Source organism: Dermacentor andersoni, chromosome 10, assembly GCF_023375885.2.
Source record: "Dermacentor andersoni chromosome 10, qqDerAnde1_hic_scaffold, whole genome shotgun sequence".
Classification (NCBI taxonomy): domain Eukaryota; kingdom Metazoa; phylum Arthropoda; class Arachnida; order Ixodida; family Ixodidae; genus Dermacentor; species Dermacentor andersoni.
The window spans coordinates 85,297,675-85,312,620 of NC_092823.1; the positions used below are offsets into that span (position 1 = coordinate 85,297,675).

Below are 14,946 nucleotides of genomic sequence, written 5' to 3' on the forward strand. Positions count from 1 at the left end.
TATAGTCCATGTGACACAACAGCGTACATCCTGTGTTTGTATCGCGGGCTGTCTTACTGATCGCGCTCTGTCATCCTTTCACAGCGAAGCCTCGAGGAGAATTCTGGGAAAGTTCTCATGGAGCACGGCTGCCAAGGCCGCTGTTGCAAATGGGTCGCAAGCCCCAAGGGTAGCGTTGGCCTGGCGGACTGGGGCACAACTGGAAGCATTCGAAGGTCCTGGCAAAGCATGAGTCGACTGCTAACAGAACAACTTGTTTATTCTAGCATCGCAAGAGAGCGGCCGGTTAGGTCGACCGAAGTGGAGAGACGGGAGAGCACCTTATTTGACGGAAGAAATCGGAGCCTCTCTTGGCGTCCGGGGGCAGCTGCTTTTATACTCTCAGAGTTGAGGGCAAGAAGGAACGCCTCGATAGAGGCGCACGTGACGGCGCCGCTCGGGCACGTTGAGACGAGTAGGTGACGCATCCGCCGGGCCGGCGCCGGTCAGACCTCCTCGCTTCAGAGTTGGAGAAGCTCCTCTCCACGGCTGCCGCGCTTTGACAAGCGTGGGCACCAACATGCACACACACACACGCGCGCACACGAAGACACGTGGCATTGAAACATGCCTGGACGCGCTGGGCGGGGAGGCGTTGCGGCAGCGCTGAACGGGCCAAAATTTCCGCCGCTTTGAACGAAGCCCCGGCGTCCGTTGCATCCGCGCCGGCTATACCGCGCGTCGTAGGCGAAACGTAACACCGCCGACGTGCGACGGTGTGTGACGGTGTGGTCGGCATCAAACGTCGATAGAAAAATGATGCAAAACGCATCCATTGGGAATGATACATACGTTAATGCAATCAGCATTCGAGTGGTTGCGTACAGGTAATTAGATGATGGGAAGATCATTATTGGCAAATATTTTGATGATTATGTTTACGTTTTGTAATTTGGGAGTGTACATTGTCTGCTCGGCACCATTCAGCGGTTCATGACCCAAGTTGTGTACTAGGTGAAATTGCATCCAGCAGCAAGCAGAGCACGTGCGGAGTGAGTGGCCCATGTTGTACCAGCTGTTATACAACTTGGGTCACTGAGAATAGCGGTGTAAATAAGATAGATAGATAGATAGATAGATAGATAGATAGATAGATAGATAGATAGATAGATAGATAGATAGATAGATAGATAGATAGATAGATAGATAGATAGATAGATAGATAGATAGATAGATAGATAGATAGATAGATAGATAGATAGATAGATAGATAGATAGATAGATAGATAGATAGATAGATAGATGTGTGAGGCGTGTACTGCATGAAGCGAGACTCCTCTTTCGCGCTTCCCTATAAACACATGGCGCCATCTAGTGCCGTCACCACGAAGTCTGCGCCTGGCCTCCGAGATGTAGGGCGCGCCGGTACGTACGAACGTTGAGAAACGCGTCCATGCGTCAATCGGGCTCCTCTCTCCCGATTCTTTCTGGACACGCTGCATGTGATCCTGCCAGGGTGTCCGTGCGTGGCCTCCGAGACGAGAAAAGTGGTGCGCCGGATGCCTGCGAAGGCTGAGAATTGTTCCCTCGCTTGGCCGCACAATTAGTGGCACATATTCAGTAAGCTGAGTTGGAGAGAGGGTCGTTGAAGACCTGCACATACTCGGTGAAATAAATGGCACAGCTCGCTAAAGCGCTGGCGCGAAAGTCATTCACTGAAAAGCGGCACATGCCCAGTGCATTTGTGGCACAGCCTGCGAATGAATGGGGTTGCTGTCCTTGGGGAACCCTTGTGACGTGAATTTGATTCCGCTCAGCATCGGATAAATTTAAGGGGTCATTATCGTCTTTGTAGAGCGACACATTCCCAGTGGCTAGTTACCCAAGCTGGCGTCAAAGACTTTCATTGAAGACTGCCAAACACCTGCCTGCACATACCCAGTGACTCAAGTTGATATCAAAGAGGTTAATTGGAGACCAACACATACATAGTTGACCCATACCCAGTACTCCAAGTCGGCGTCAAATAGTTTTTTTTTTCGAACAGCGGTATCTCCTACCAAGTCCTGCTTCTACAGTGGCCCATGTCGGTGTGAAAGAAGTTAGTTCAACAGTGGCTTTCAACAGTTCAACAGTTCTTCAACTATGAGGCTTTTCTTTCGAGGAACCCGTATGGGTTTCCTTTGTAGCATTTGCTACGAACGGGTGGATGTCTGATTTTCCCTTTATTCTTTACTTCTCTCCACCTTGCGGGTTTCCGCAGAACTACTACGTCAACAGTGGCTCGTATGTACACATTGCCACATGCTGAGTGACCCAAGTTGGTCCGATGGTTGGTTTCGAACCCAGTTACCTCAACACAGCAGCCCTATACGCTACCCATTCGACCACTGACTACCCGGTGATCCACGTAGGCGGAAAGACGGTTCGATGCAAACATAGTTACACAGACAGACAGACAGACAGACAGACAGACAGACAGACAGACAGACAGACAGACAGACAGACAGACAGACAGACAGACAGACAGACAGACAGACAGACAGACAGACGGACGGACGGACGGACGGACGGACGGACGGACGGACGGACGGACGGACGGACGGACAGACAGACAGACAGACAGACAGACAGACAGACAGACAGACAGACAGACAGACAGACAGACAGACAGACAGACAGACAGACAGACAGACAGACAGACCCCGCGAAGTGCGAGAAGTACCCTAAGAACGGCAACACATTAAGAAATTCAGTGGCGATTCAGCGGTAAATGCCAGAGTAACGCAACTTCTTCACCTCATAACCCGCCGTGGTTGCTCAGTGGCTATGGTGTTAGGCTGCTCAGCATGAGGTCGCGGGATAGAATCCCGGCCACGGCTGCCGCATTTCGATGGGGGCGAAATGCGAAAACACCCGTGGTACTTAGATTTAGGTGCACGTTAAAGAACCCGAGGTGGTCGAAATTTCCGGAGTCCTTCACAACGGCGTGCCTCATAATCAGAAAGTGGTTTTGGCACGTAAAACCCCATAATTAATTTTAATTTTTTTCACCACATTGCAGAGTGTTCTTCTGGAGCTCACTCGACACACGCCCTGCCTATTCGAGGAGCGAAGTGCTACTAACGGTAGTCCGGAGCAGACCACCGTCAGTTGCACTATATATATATATATATATATATATATATATATATATATATATATTTGCATACACGTCATTCTAAGCTCTCCCCTCTCTTCCTCTACCATGTGACTAGGTTCTCACACTTCCCACACCGGCACTTTTCTCTGCTTTGCCACTTCTGTTGCTAATGTAATAAAAAGCCAAGGAGACCCAAGTTGTCACCTGTTTAGTGAGTGAGTGAAGAAACATTATTACAGGTCCGGCGTGGACGCGAACGTGGTCCGTCGCGCACCCGGCTATTCCCACGTCGGGACCAGCAGACCAGCCCACCGGCCAAGGTCGCGGGCACGCCGGACAGCCAGGATTTGCTTTTCTAGAGCGGGGCTACGCAGAAACGAGTCCCACCCCTCCTTGATGAACTTGGGGTATGTCGACTCCCAGAGCACTTGCGCAAGAGTGTAGGTATGTCCGCAGGACAGTCAGGCGTCGTCACGATACACGTCGGGGTAAGCCTCGTGGAGAACGGATATGTATGCTGGTCTGTAGAAGTTTAAGCATAACGGCTTGCGCCCTATTCAACTTGGGGTGAGGGGGTGGAAAGACCCTTCTACAAGACATGTAGAAGAATTTAATAACCTCGTTGTGAGTAGCGGGAGCGTCCCTGTGGCCGTAGGGAAGAGGGGAGTCGGCGCTCCTTACAGAGGAAGCGCGGTCAGTGAGGTCACGCGCAGCCTCGTGAGCAGACCCATTGATGTTCGGGGGAGCACCCTCGACCGACCCTACGTGAGCTGGAAACCAGTGGATTGACTGATGCGCGAGAACATATGGACTCGAGCTGCTAAGAAGACGAGCAGCTTGCTTGGCGATGCAACCCTTCTGAAAAGCCCTAACTGCCGTTTTGGAATCGCTATAGATCTCGGACCCACAACCGTCTAGCAGTGTGAGGGCGGCTTGCTCGGAGACTCCGGGGTCTGAAGTGCGAATGGATGCGCTATTGGAAATCTTGCCGCTGGAGTCGACCACGACGACGACTAAGGTCTTCCCATCGCTGTACTCCGCGACGAGACATTAGAGCAAGCTTCTACGTCACCTGTTTAGTGACACCTACGTAATACTTCGCATTACGTGGGTGTCACTAAATAGGTACAAATATGAGTTTCCTGCATAAATAACACCTACGTAATCTAGGTGTCCCTACGTAGGTGTTATTTGTTGTTGTGATACCTACTCATTCTAATTGGCGTCAAAGAGGTTGATTGAAAAAAGGCACATATCCAGTGGTACATACCCAGTCGACCCAGTGGAACGTAACCAGTGGCACACACCCAGTTGCACACACGAACAATGGCGTCAGGAGTTAAACGAAGAGTGGCACATACCTAGTGTCACATACCCAATGGCACGTACCCAGTATTCCCAGAAGCATATTACCAGGGGCACATGTCCAGTGGCCCCAGTTGCACATACGTAGTGGTACACACCCATTTGCATATACACAATAGCACACATCCAGTGACAATAACCAGTGGCAGGTACCCAGCAGCCCCAGTACATATATCCACTGCACGTAGGCAGCGCCACATACCCAGTGATCGCAGTGGCACCTACCCTGCTGTTGTTGCTGCTGCTCACTGTCTTGCAGAATACATGGGTCATAACAAAATTAATGTAGCGAAAGTAACGAAAGTAAAGTAATCACGGCGATCGGCGTACTATTGTCATCCCCGCCGGTTCATAACAATTGGCTGGTTCCGGACGTAGTGGAAACAAACACCGGATAAAGTGCGAGTCGAGGAAGCCCCCGAGGGCAGTTGATGCAGGAAATCGTGGATGTGAGCTGCAACACCGACACACCGTCATGAGTTACGATATGCATTCGTGGTGTGGGATAAAAGTAATGAATACCTTGTTAATCAAACTGAATCTGTGCAGAACCGAACAGTGGGCGCTTTATTTTGTGCAATTATTCTCGGCTTTCAAGTGTGTCATCCATGAACGTGTCATCGCAGTTTCCTAACCGTACCTTACGCAGGAATGTATTCGTTGTTACTTCATAAAATGTTCAATAATGCAGGACTGATAGCAGGACTGCTTAGTGAGCCACCGTATGTTTCGTCACGTACAGACCACACCGGGAAAGTAGGCTTCACTTCTAATGCGATAGCACTATGCAGGCGGACATCACACGCTTTGGAGGCATCCAGTATCTAATGGAAAATGCAAGTCGATCTCGAAGGCAGCGCTGTCGAAGGCATCGTCTCAAACTGCTAGCTGTCACGAGAAAAGCATGCGCCAGATCATGGGCTAATGATTTTGAGCATTGCGCTGCTCTGCCGGAAGATACCGGTTGGATCCCACCATCTGTCACAAATTTCAGGCATCGGTCATGCGAAAGACGGAAGTTTTTCTATCGGTAGTCTTTTAACACTCACTGGAAAAATTCAGAATAACATTGTCCTCGGCGTTCCCTTCAATGTTACCTTGAAGCCAAGTGAAGAGAAAAAAGCTCCGAGACTTCTACTCTCACCATGGTGCTGCTAGAGCATCTTAGAGGTTTATGACGTGAGCGAGTGGAGCCATTAGCCGATGACGTTAGGGTTCACACAGCCCCACCAGACAGCGTTTACGCGAAAGAAATACTACTACTCGTACGAGACCTCAGTCAAAGTGCGCGTCAAGGCGTGGCTACAAATTGTGCGGGCGCATCGTCTGGTTCTTTGTTGCTGGCATCGAGCCACCGACCTTACACGTCCGTGTTTACATGGCACCTCATTGAGCGTGGTCGTCTTCTGTCAGCCTACGCTGCGCAGGCGGGCTGACTCAGATCCGGCCTGATAGCGCTCGCATGAGTGCCGGCAAGTCGCTCGACCCGCTTTTTCCGGGTTCATGCAAGTGCTTCGAGGGATACATTTAGCATAGCGGTAAGGTCACTTCATTCACGCACAGAAAGGTAGCAGGTGAGTAAGCCCAACCATGGCGTTTTACGACGTTAGAGCTGTGGAGAAGGAGAGAGAGAGAGAGAGAATAGAAAAGGAAATGCAGGGGTGTAAGCTGAACCTAATGTTACTGCTACGTACTGTTAGTGTATGTGGGGGGGGGGGGGGGGATGGCAGATATAAACAGTTGTTTAAATCAATGACGGAGCCAGCAGGGGTCTTCAGTCCTGGAGTTCACCAGTACAGTTGCTCAACGCACCGTTGACTCCACCATGCAGATACTACTGTGTCGTCAAAGAAATAAAGAGATCGCCGGCGTCAGCCACGCAACCAACGGCGTAGAGGGCTGTATGGACAAAGAATAAGATGATGTTAGGTGAATACAGAGATGACAGAAAGATTTAACCTATACAGTGCAGACGAAATTGATCGAGACTGTTGTGATTTCCGAAAAGAGAAAGCTGCCCAACAGTTCGCTCATCGTTCTCAACTGCTCTGCTAAGATTGGTAAATAAAAAGGCAGCACGCGCTAGTCGCCCGCAAACAAACAAGCAAGCAAACAAGCAAAACAAGTTCTTCTGTGACATTTGTAAGTCCGTCTGCTAGCTTGCCTCCTTTCTTCTTCTACGTCGTGTTGACACTGCAATATTTTCATGTCGACGCGACACGCGAGCTAGGTCCACGTCTGCGTCGGGCGTTTGTCTCGTATCCGGCGCGACGAGCATCGCAAGGCCAAGTTCCGGCAACATCCGGGTTTGTGCGTACGACTGTGCCACAACAGCTACACGCATAGTACGTGGTACGCGTCCGAGCACGCTCGCTTAGGTCACCATCAGCTGAGGACGCGTCGCGTTAGCGTCGACCGCGCCCCGTACGCGTGGGCGCCGCGTGTAGTCTAGCTTGACGTCACGTCTGGCGCGCCGTCTGCTACGTAGCGCGGCTACGTCACGAGCTGCCAGCTGCGAAGACGTGGCGGGAATCCGGAACGGCGCCGGCGAGGTGAGTCAGTTAACGTAACGCACGCAGCTTTTGGCTTGTTCGGCGAGGTGTACCGGCGCGAGTGGATCGGGGCTTTGCCAGGAAATCCGCTGGCTGAGACCGACAACTTCGGAAGGGTGAAGTCACTGGCTGTCAGGAGGCAGGGGAGTTACAAGCTAGGGGGAAAAAAATCTTATCCTCGTTTGCACTGCACATTTGCGCAGTTGGTTCTACTTAGCGGTAGCTTTGTTACGAAAAAAAAAAGCACTCGCATGCAAGTTCCTTCTGGCCTCGTATTCCCTGATTTTGTACACTTTTGTATACTTTAGGCAACTGTCTCTGTCAATTGCGTTTCTTTAAAATAAATATTACGTACATTAATTTTGATTCCTATTCTTTTTCTCGACGAAACGAAAGTGGTTTCCAAATCAACTCTATTTTCATCGTAGTACAACTGTGCTGCCTTCCACACCTGCCCATGACGAATCTGGCTGTTCTATTCTGAACCTTTTCAGATTTTTTTTTCTTTTTTTTATCACGCATATGTTTGAGAGAATACCACCATACTCCAATAATAGACCTGGTACGTTTGGGGATTCGCCGGTTTTCTAACCTTGCGTGCAAACAGTGGAAGCAAAAGGAAGCAACACGCCTACGTGGTGTCCTTTAGAAAGGATATTGACTTGAGCGAGCATTTTAATTCCTGATAGGCCCACATTTCATATATGCTATACCAAATGTATTACATTGTTCCATGCACTCGGGCAAGTACACTTCACGTCAGTCCAGAGCCTATTTACCCATTCGACAAGGACATCGGAACCTCCAGCACGAAGGCTGTTGTACCCTTCAGGCAAACGCTCGGAACATTGTGAAGTAGGGATGCTCGAATGGGGAAAGTTTCATATCGGGCTGACTATAAGTATGTAAAAAATTATTGAAATGTGCTGTATGCCTCATATGCCCTATATATCCATAATCCAATTTGGTTATATAGGATCCTGTATGAAGACAAATGCACTCTGTAAACGCATATGGCCATATAAGATTACGGCAGGGGGCATACGGGTCTTTTTCTGATAAAGACGCATTCGCGTATGAAATCCACACGCATATGACCATATAGGATTACGGCAGGGGGCATACGGGTCTTTTTCTGATAAAGACGCATTCGCGTATGAAATCCAATCTACATACATTAAAGGGAAGCTGAAGAGTCTGTCGAATTCAATAAGACGCTCATATACGGATGCGGGAACCTTATAAACCATGCAGGTAAAATTTTGGGGGGGATTTTTCGCTTAGGAGCGACGCAATCGTCCGTTAAAATTGCGCTGTAGCTCCGCCCCCCCCCCTACGAGTGCCGCGCGCTGCTGCTGACGCTGACGATGCGAGCGGAGACCGGAAACCACGGCGTAGTGACGTTAGCACTGGTGTTCCGTTACTTCGCAGTCTCCGCGACCGTGCCTGACCGGGCTTATTTCTACGTGCGTGCCGTCCTAATCTGCTTCGCTCGACCCTACATTCCTTTGTTTGTGTTAATATAGGAGTGGTAGTTGACGTGCACATCATCAATTGAACTTGTAGGCCGATCATGCCGGCGTTCTGTGCAGCCTACGCTTGCACGAATTTTGTTCTAAAATGCATGTCTACAAGGTCACCATAGACACGGAGCTAGCGGTTGTTTCAGTGGCTATGATGTTGGGCTGTTGAACTGTGCTGTGATGTTCTGTTCGCGGTTCAGTTCACTACGTTCTCAACTACGGTGACTGCGCACCAGAATATGTCAGTGAGAAGTTGAGATGCGCCAAGTATGGCTAATGAATTGCTCGTGTTAGCTGCGAACGCCTAACCTCGCGTGCAGCGGAGGCACTCTATTCACAACACACAAACGCTGTCGACTTCGGATCGCACGCAGTGTTTTCAGACCGTCGACCTTCGATTCGTCGCCACAGCCTAATGCAGGATGCGGACTTTCCGGCCGTGCCTCGAATGAATTACTCTGCTGCAGCGCTATACGCCTAGGCCGCGCAATGCGAGTGTATGTATTAAATAACTTAACAGCAAACGCACGCATATCATTCTTAGTGTAGGCCCTGCCCTTCGCCGCATGTAGGAGAGGCCCCTGGGGCTTTTCTGCAACACCCGACCCGGCAACATTTCGCGCCATCTGCGCATTGCTACACACTCAGAGCAGCACACGTTTGCTTCGACTGAATCACCAGCGGCGTTCCGCATTCCTCCACACCACCGCCGGCGCGGCAGCCCAGTGACGTAACGCGTGACGTTGCCCGCCGCACCCGCCGCGTGACGTTCCGTAGCTTCCCACGCGCCACGACGTAGCGGTAGCGCGCGCGCTTCGTGGTGCCCCCAGGGGATGGCGGCTGCCCGAGAACCGGTCGCGAAGCGGCTGTTCGGTGACGTAGCCGAGGAGAGGCATCCGTGACGTAGCTGGTGACGTCGCAAACCTGGCGAGGAGGCGATTCCATTTATGGTCTCGCTTTTCGAGCATCGCCGTTGCGAGCCGGTTGCTCCCGGATGCTCCGCGAAGGCCATCCTCATCTTGCTGAAGCAAACCTAACCACCGGCGGTGATGCGAGTTAGGTGCCCATTACACGAGCGCACGATGCCGGTTGGTGAATCACGTTAGCTTGCAAGGCTTTTGCCCCAACGTCCCTCACCTACGCCAAGTGACAGCTGTATCTTACTTCCGAAACTGGCGTGTGTGACTCGTCTCGAAGGAACTTCAGCAGACTAAATTAGAGCTGTCGTCGTGCCATCGATATCTCGGTACGTCCACTGCGTTTGCTAGTATGGTGTCTGTAGCTGTGGCTTCTGTCCCGAGTGATTGTTCCTAGCATTTAGCCGAAAATACCTCACCGCGAGTTAAAAAAAACGATTTCTTTTTTCACTTTTTCGTGTGCCTTTCTTGTGGCTTTTGATGAGAAGAATGGTGTTTATCAACTGCACACACACATCTACGATAGTCAACCTGATACGACTCGTGCCACACTGCGTGCCTATCATCGAGGCAATGGGCGCTAACCCCCCCTCCCCCTCGTTCCTCTGAAGTGTTTGCCCTTGTGCTGGGCTTCAAATATCCACTGACAACCTTCAAAGTTCCACGAAGCTTCCGACCCCTTTCCGTGGGTCCAGCTGAGGAGTCCGACGTCGCGCCGCACCAAGACTCCTACCGCGACGAAAGAGGAACGCGACGCCGGTGACGTCACCAGCGCCCCGCCTCGTTCCTGCCGACGATGGGTCGCCAAAGAGATTTGGCATAACCGGCCCATTGTTAGGAAACCGAGTCACCATTAGCCGCCTGGTCGGTCTGGTGCGCTCTGGCCGCTACTTGTACGCTATTTTCTTCTATATGTGTACATATTGTATAAAGCTTTTCGTGTCCTCTTCGACTGCTCCAAGAGTCCGTCTCTCGCCCTTCACCTCGAAGTCGTAACAGTGGATGGCGAACTAGTATCTCAACAGCAGACGGCAGACTGCGAAATACGAGGCCCGAAGACGCCTGCTATACCTCTCGACGGCCGCTACGAGACCGACCGGCGTCAACCACTTTGGCTGGGTGAGTGCCTGTTTGCTTTTCATCTTACGGGACCTCTCTATAGCACGAGCAGATGTTAGGAGAGTCATTTTTTTTTGTTGTTGTAGACTATGACTTGAGAATTTACCTCCTTTAAACAGTGGATTTTAGTTTGAAGTGAGCGTAAATTTAGCGGACAAACAAGACGAGGTACGAGATCGGGATGGAGACATATCTTTCACATTTTTGAGGATGTTGGCATTTCCACCGGCTCCGAAAAAGCAAGAAGAGCGATTCTCGACGTGATGCTGGAGATGACGTGGTGGTCGAGGAAGCTCGAGGACACGATTGTTGAGCGAAAGCTGGAGGCAAATGAACGCGCGAAACGTGAGAGCCGCGAGCTAGAAGCAAAGGAGCACGAAAGCCCCGAGCAAAAGGCAAGACGAGAGCTCGGTCGACAAATTCATGCATGGATGTGGCAAACAGCGCGATATCATCTCCCCATTTTCAAGGCAGGCGAGAATATTGTTTCTTTTCTTGCGGGCTTTGAAAAATTATGCGAATAAGAAAGTGTCAACCGGGACCTCTGGTCTCAGCGGTTGATCCCGTTGCTTCCTTGCAATGTCGCGTGTGTTTTAGAACACCTGCTTGATGAGCAGAATTGGGACTATGATGAGGCAAACAGGACTTCGTTGAGGCACTTTGATGCTTGAAGTCAGGACGACTGCGAATGCCGAGATGATAGCGACAATACCGAGCCTGTCGAGTACAGAGCGCCTATTGAGATGGCTGTACTATAGCTCAGGAGGAAAAGCGACAATGCCGTTGCTGCACACGCTAAGTGACGAGCGCGGACATGTTCTTGTTTCGCCGTCTAGACTTGCAAACAGTGACCGACAGTGGCCCTTTTGATTTCGATGGCAGCGACAGCATCCGGCAAGCTGGGGAGAGACCTCGGGGCGAGCCGGCTGGAGCGGATGACGTCGGACGCAGTCATGCCCCGTCAGAAGGACAGGCATCTAGCGACGCGACCATGCGCATAGCTCGGCTTTGCCGCCCGGAGCGACATCGTTGCGGATAGATGGCAGCGTACATGTGAGTACGAGCACAGCGCGCCGCCATGACGTTATCGCAGTTTGACTTTATGCAGAACATCACGGCGACTCCGACGGTGGTCCACGGCGCCGGAATTAAAGGTGCGTCCACGTTGGCAGCACGGCTGCTCTCCGCATGCCGTTTGCGGTTCGTGGATCAGGCGATATCCCCCTGTGGCACAGCGACGCGGCCATTCAGCGACGGAGGAGTAGTGCGGCTAACGAATGGCGTCGCCGGCAGCCTCGCTACCGCTGATCGCTCGCCGCCGAAACCGTGGCTATAGGCCTTTTCGGTTCGCTTCGAACCTGTAGCTGACGGTGCTTCAGAGAGAACCGCCGACGCTCCCAAAGCCGCAATGTTTAGTTACCGGTGTTGTTGCTTTACCTTTCTCCTCGCAATAATTTCACATGAACAAGAAAACATGCTGATATTTATTTATGAGGAATGCGCGCCCTATAGTGGGGGAACTCCGGATTAATTCTGGCCGCCAGGGGATCGTTAACGTGCGGCCAACGCACGGGACACGGGCGTTTCTGCATTTGTGCCTACTCTTGGCGCTCCTGATGAAAATGGCGGCTGCATATATTCCTGTGCTAGAAATATGTTCTCGGTCATTCCTATTTTGTCTTTCAATAAATGGTGATTTCAAAGATTGGCGCTGTGTTTTCGATCGATCCAAATATCGCCTTACGTCTTATTTATGTGACCTACTCCTAATCCTCTCAGGCGATGTTGAAACTAACCCCGGACCCGACACGAGTTCAACACTTTCTGAAGTTTTAGACGCTGTTCAATGGATTGAAGCCGGTAAAAACGCCATTTCAAAAGGCTTAGGAGCGCTTAAGCACTTGCAAGCTTCCGTTGACGTGGAACTTCAACAGCTACCGGCGACAGCACGCGCCATCGAAGCCGACGTCGTTGCCTTAAACACGAACGCCGTGACTACATCGGTCGAATCAGCAGATAGTATACGAATAACTTTTTTGGCAAACTGAAATCTACCGTACAATGTTGTGACGATGCCGAAAACAGACTACGTCGTTCACATTTGTCATTCTTTGGAATTCCCGATAGCCCGTCGGAATCTTGGTCCACGTCTGAGGGCCATGTAATCGATTTATGCGCGAAATATAATGACATCTCGTTAGCGTTACCCGAAATCGACGGAGCGCGCCGCCTGCGTGGGTCGATACCACGACCAAAAATGCAGACCTGTCATCGTCAGGTTCGCATTTTTCAAAGATAAACAGCACATGATAGGAAAGGGTTTCAAGCTACAAGATAGCCCATACGCCGTAGACGAGGATTTCGCTCTGGAAACACGTGTAGCTCGAAAGAAGCTACTGGAGTTTGCAAGACCAAAAAACGACACATACAAGCTCACTGTTGACTGAATGCGAAAGGACAATTCGGTGTATATGTGCGGTGCTGCAACCGATACAGTAAGGCAATTGCCCCGATAGCTAGCGCGGCCCTCTAAACCACGTCCACCTATTGAACCCTTAACCTCACGCGAAGCCGCAGTAACAAAGTTATCCGTATCATTTACTAAAGTACAAAGCCTAATTCCAAAGCGGATCGAACTATGTTCCTATTTAGATAATAGTGACTGCGACATTCTGCTGCTAACAGAAACCTGGCTTCGTAAAGATATTGCGAACTCTGAAGTACTAGGGTACACAGATGAATATATCATATATCGGAAAGACCAAGATAGGAGAGGTGGAGGCTTGCTCATCGCTGTAAAAAAAAAAAAGAACACTTTTCTAGTTTCCTTGTTGATGTCAGCAGCCTATTGGAAATTCTATGGATGATAGGCCATTCACAGCTAGGAGCAAAGGTCTTGGGAGTTTGATCTCACAGTTCATTAGCCCAGAAAGCAATTCGAGCGCTTCTTCACTACCTGAAGGCAACAGACTTGAGTGCCCGGCTATAGATATCCTGCACCTAACATAGTGCATACGAAAGTGCGATATAGACTCATGTTTGCTCTCAATCTCTCTTTCACTCCCCCTCCCCACGGGTAGGGTAGCAAACTGGACTCAGTCTGGTTAACCTCCCTGTCTTTCCTTCCTTCCTTCTCTCTCTCTCTCTCTCTTTCTATATGGATCTGCATTGCATCATCAGCTTCTCAATCTCTCTTCGATGTGTGCTATCGACCGCCAGATAATTCTGTTTCCTTTCTTTCCGATCTTTACAATAACCTTGCCTCTATCCGACATAAATTTCCCAAAACTACAACCAACTTTTTTTTGGCGACTTCAATTACCCTGACGCGAATTGGATCGACCGAACGTCACGCTCAAGTACCACTCGCGATTTCATTCAGTGAACCCTTGAGTTCTCCCTTACCCAACTCGTTTACGAAGCCACACGTTCAGCGAACACTTTAGATCTTATTTTACCATCTGCGCCCAATGACGTAACCTCTTTACAGTATAGCACTGGGTTTAGTGACCATTTGCTTCTGTCTGCTGCATTCGAGATACCTGCCTGTTCACGCAACGTTGTGCAAAAACATGTTCTCAACTACAACAAAGCAAACTTCGATGCTATTAACCAGGGCCTTGAAATCTTCTGCAAATCCTTCCTTCAATCTTTCTCCTCTCGCTCCGTCACGGAAAACTGATCTCTTTTCCAACAAAATCTCGGTTGAGGCGCACATACCACGTATCTCGTTTAGAACGAACTTATCTAAACCGTGGTTCCACACATTGCTTCGCTCAGTGAAAAATGAAAAGAAACGGCTCTTTAAGACGGTGAAGCTTAAGAGCACGCCCGAGTCTTGGATGAAACACCAGGCTGTATAAAAAGAGCGCTGTCGCCAAACACAAATATATGTCATGTGACCTTCAATCTATTGTTAAAAATAACCCTATAACGTTTTGGGAATCAATTTCTCCTACCAACACTGCCATTGATATCATTTCACTGGTGGATATAGTGACGGGACAAACCTTAAACTGGGGGATTACGTTGCTTTATTCAATAATTACTTTACGAGTGTTTTTACAAAGGAAGACTATTCCAGCATGCTATCTACGGAAGAAGTCCATTATAAGTACATGGATCCCTTAGTCATAACTACTGCTGGAATTGCAGCCTTGATTAAGAACCTCAAAGTATCAACTTGATCTTAATACTAAAATCCTTAAATACACAGTCGCAGTATCTAGTATCATATTTGCCCACATCTTTCAACAATAATTATCAACGAGTGAAATGCCGCACAAATGAAAAATCGGGAAAATCATACTAATATTCAAATCACGCCAGAAATCTAATGTTAGTGATTA

At 49.8% G+C, this 14,946-nt stretch overlaps 1 long non-coding RNA gene across 1 annotated transcript; it reads left to right on the forward strand.

Moving 5' to 3' along the window:
• The first annotated feature begins 6,831 nt into the window (after positions 1-6,831).
• Positions 6,832-12,294, forward strand: LOC129388347 (uncharacterized). Its single transcript, XR_008615317.2, has 3 exons — positions 6,832-7,038; positions 10,441-10,597; positions 11,480-12,294. It is a non-coding gene; the product is annotated as an uncharacterized lncRNA (long non-coding RNA).
• Positions 12,295-14,946: the final 2,652 nt, after the last annotated feature.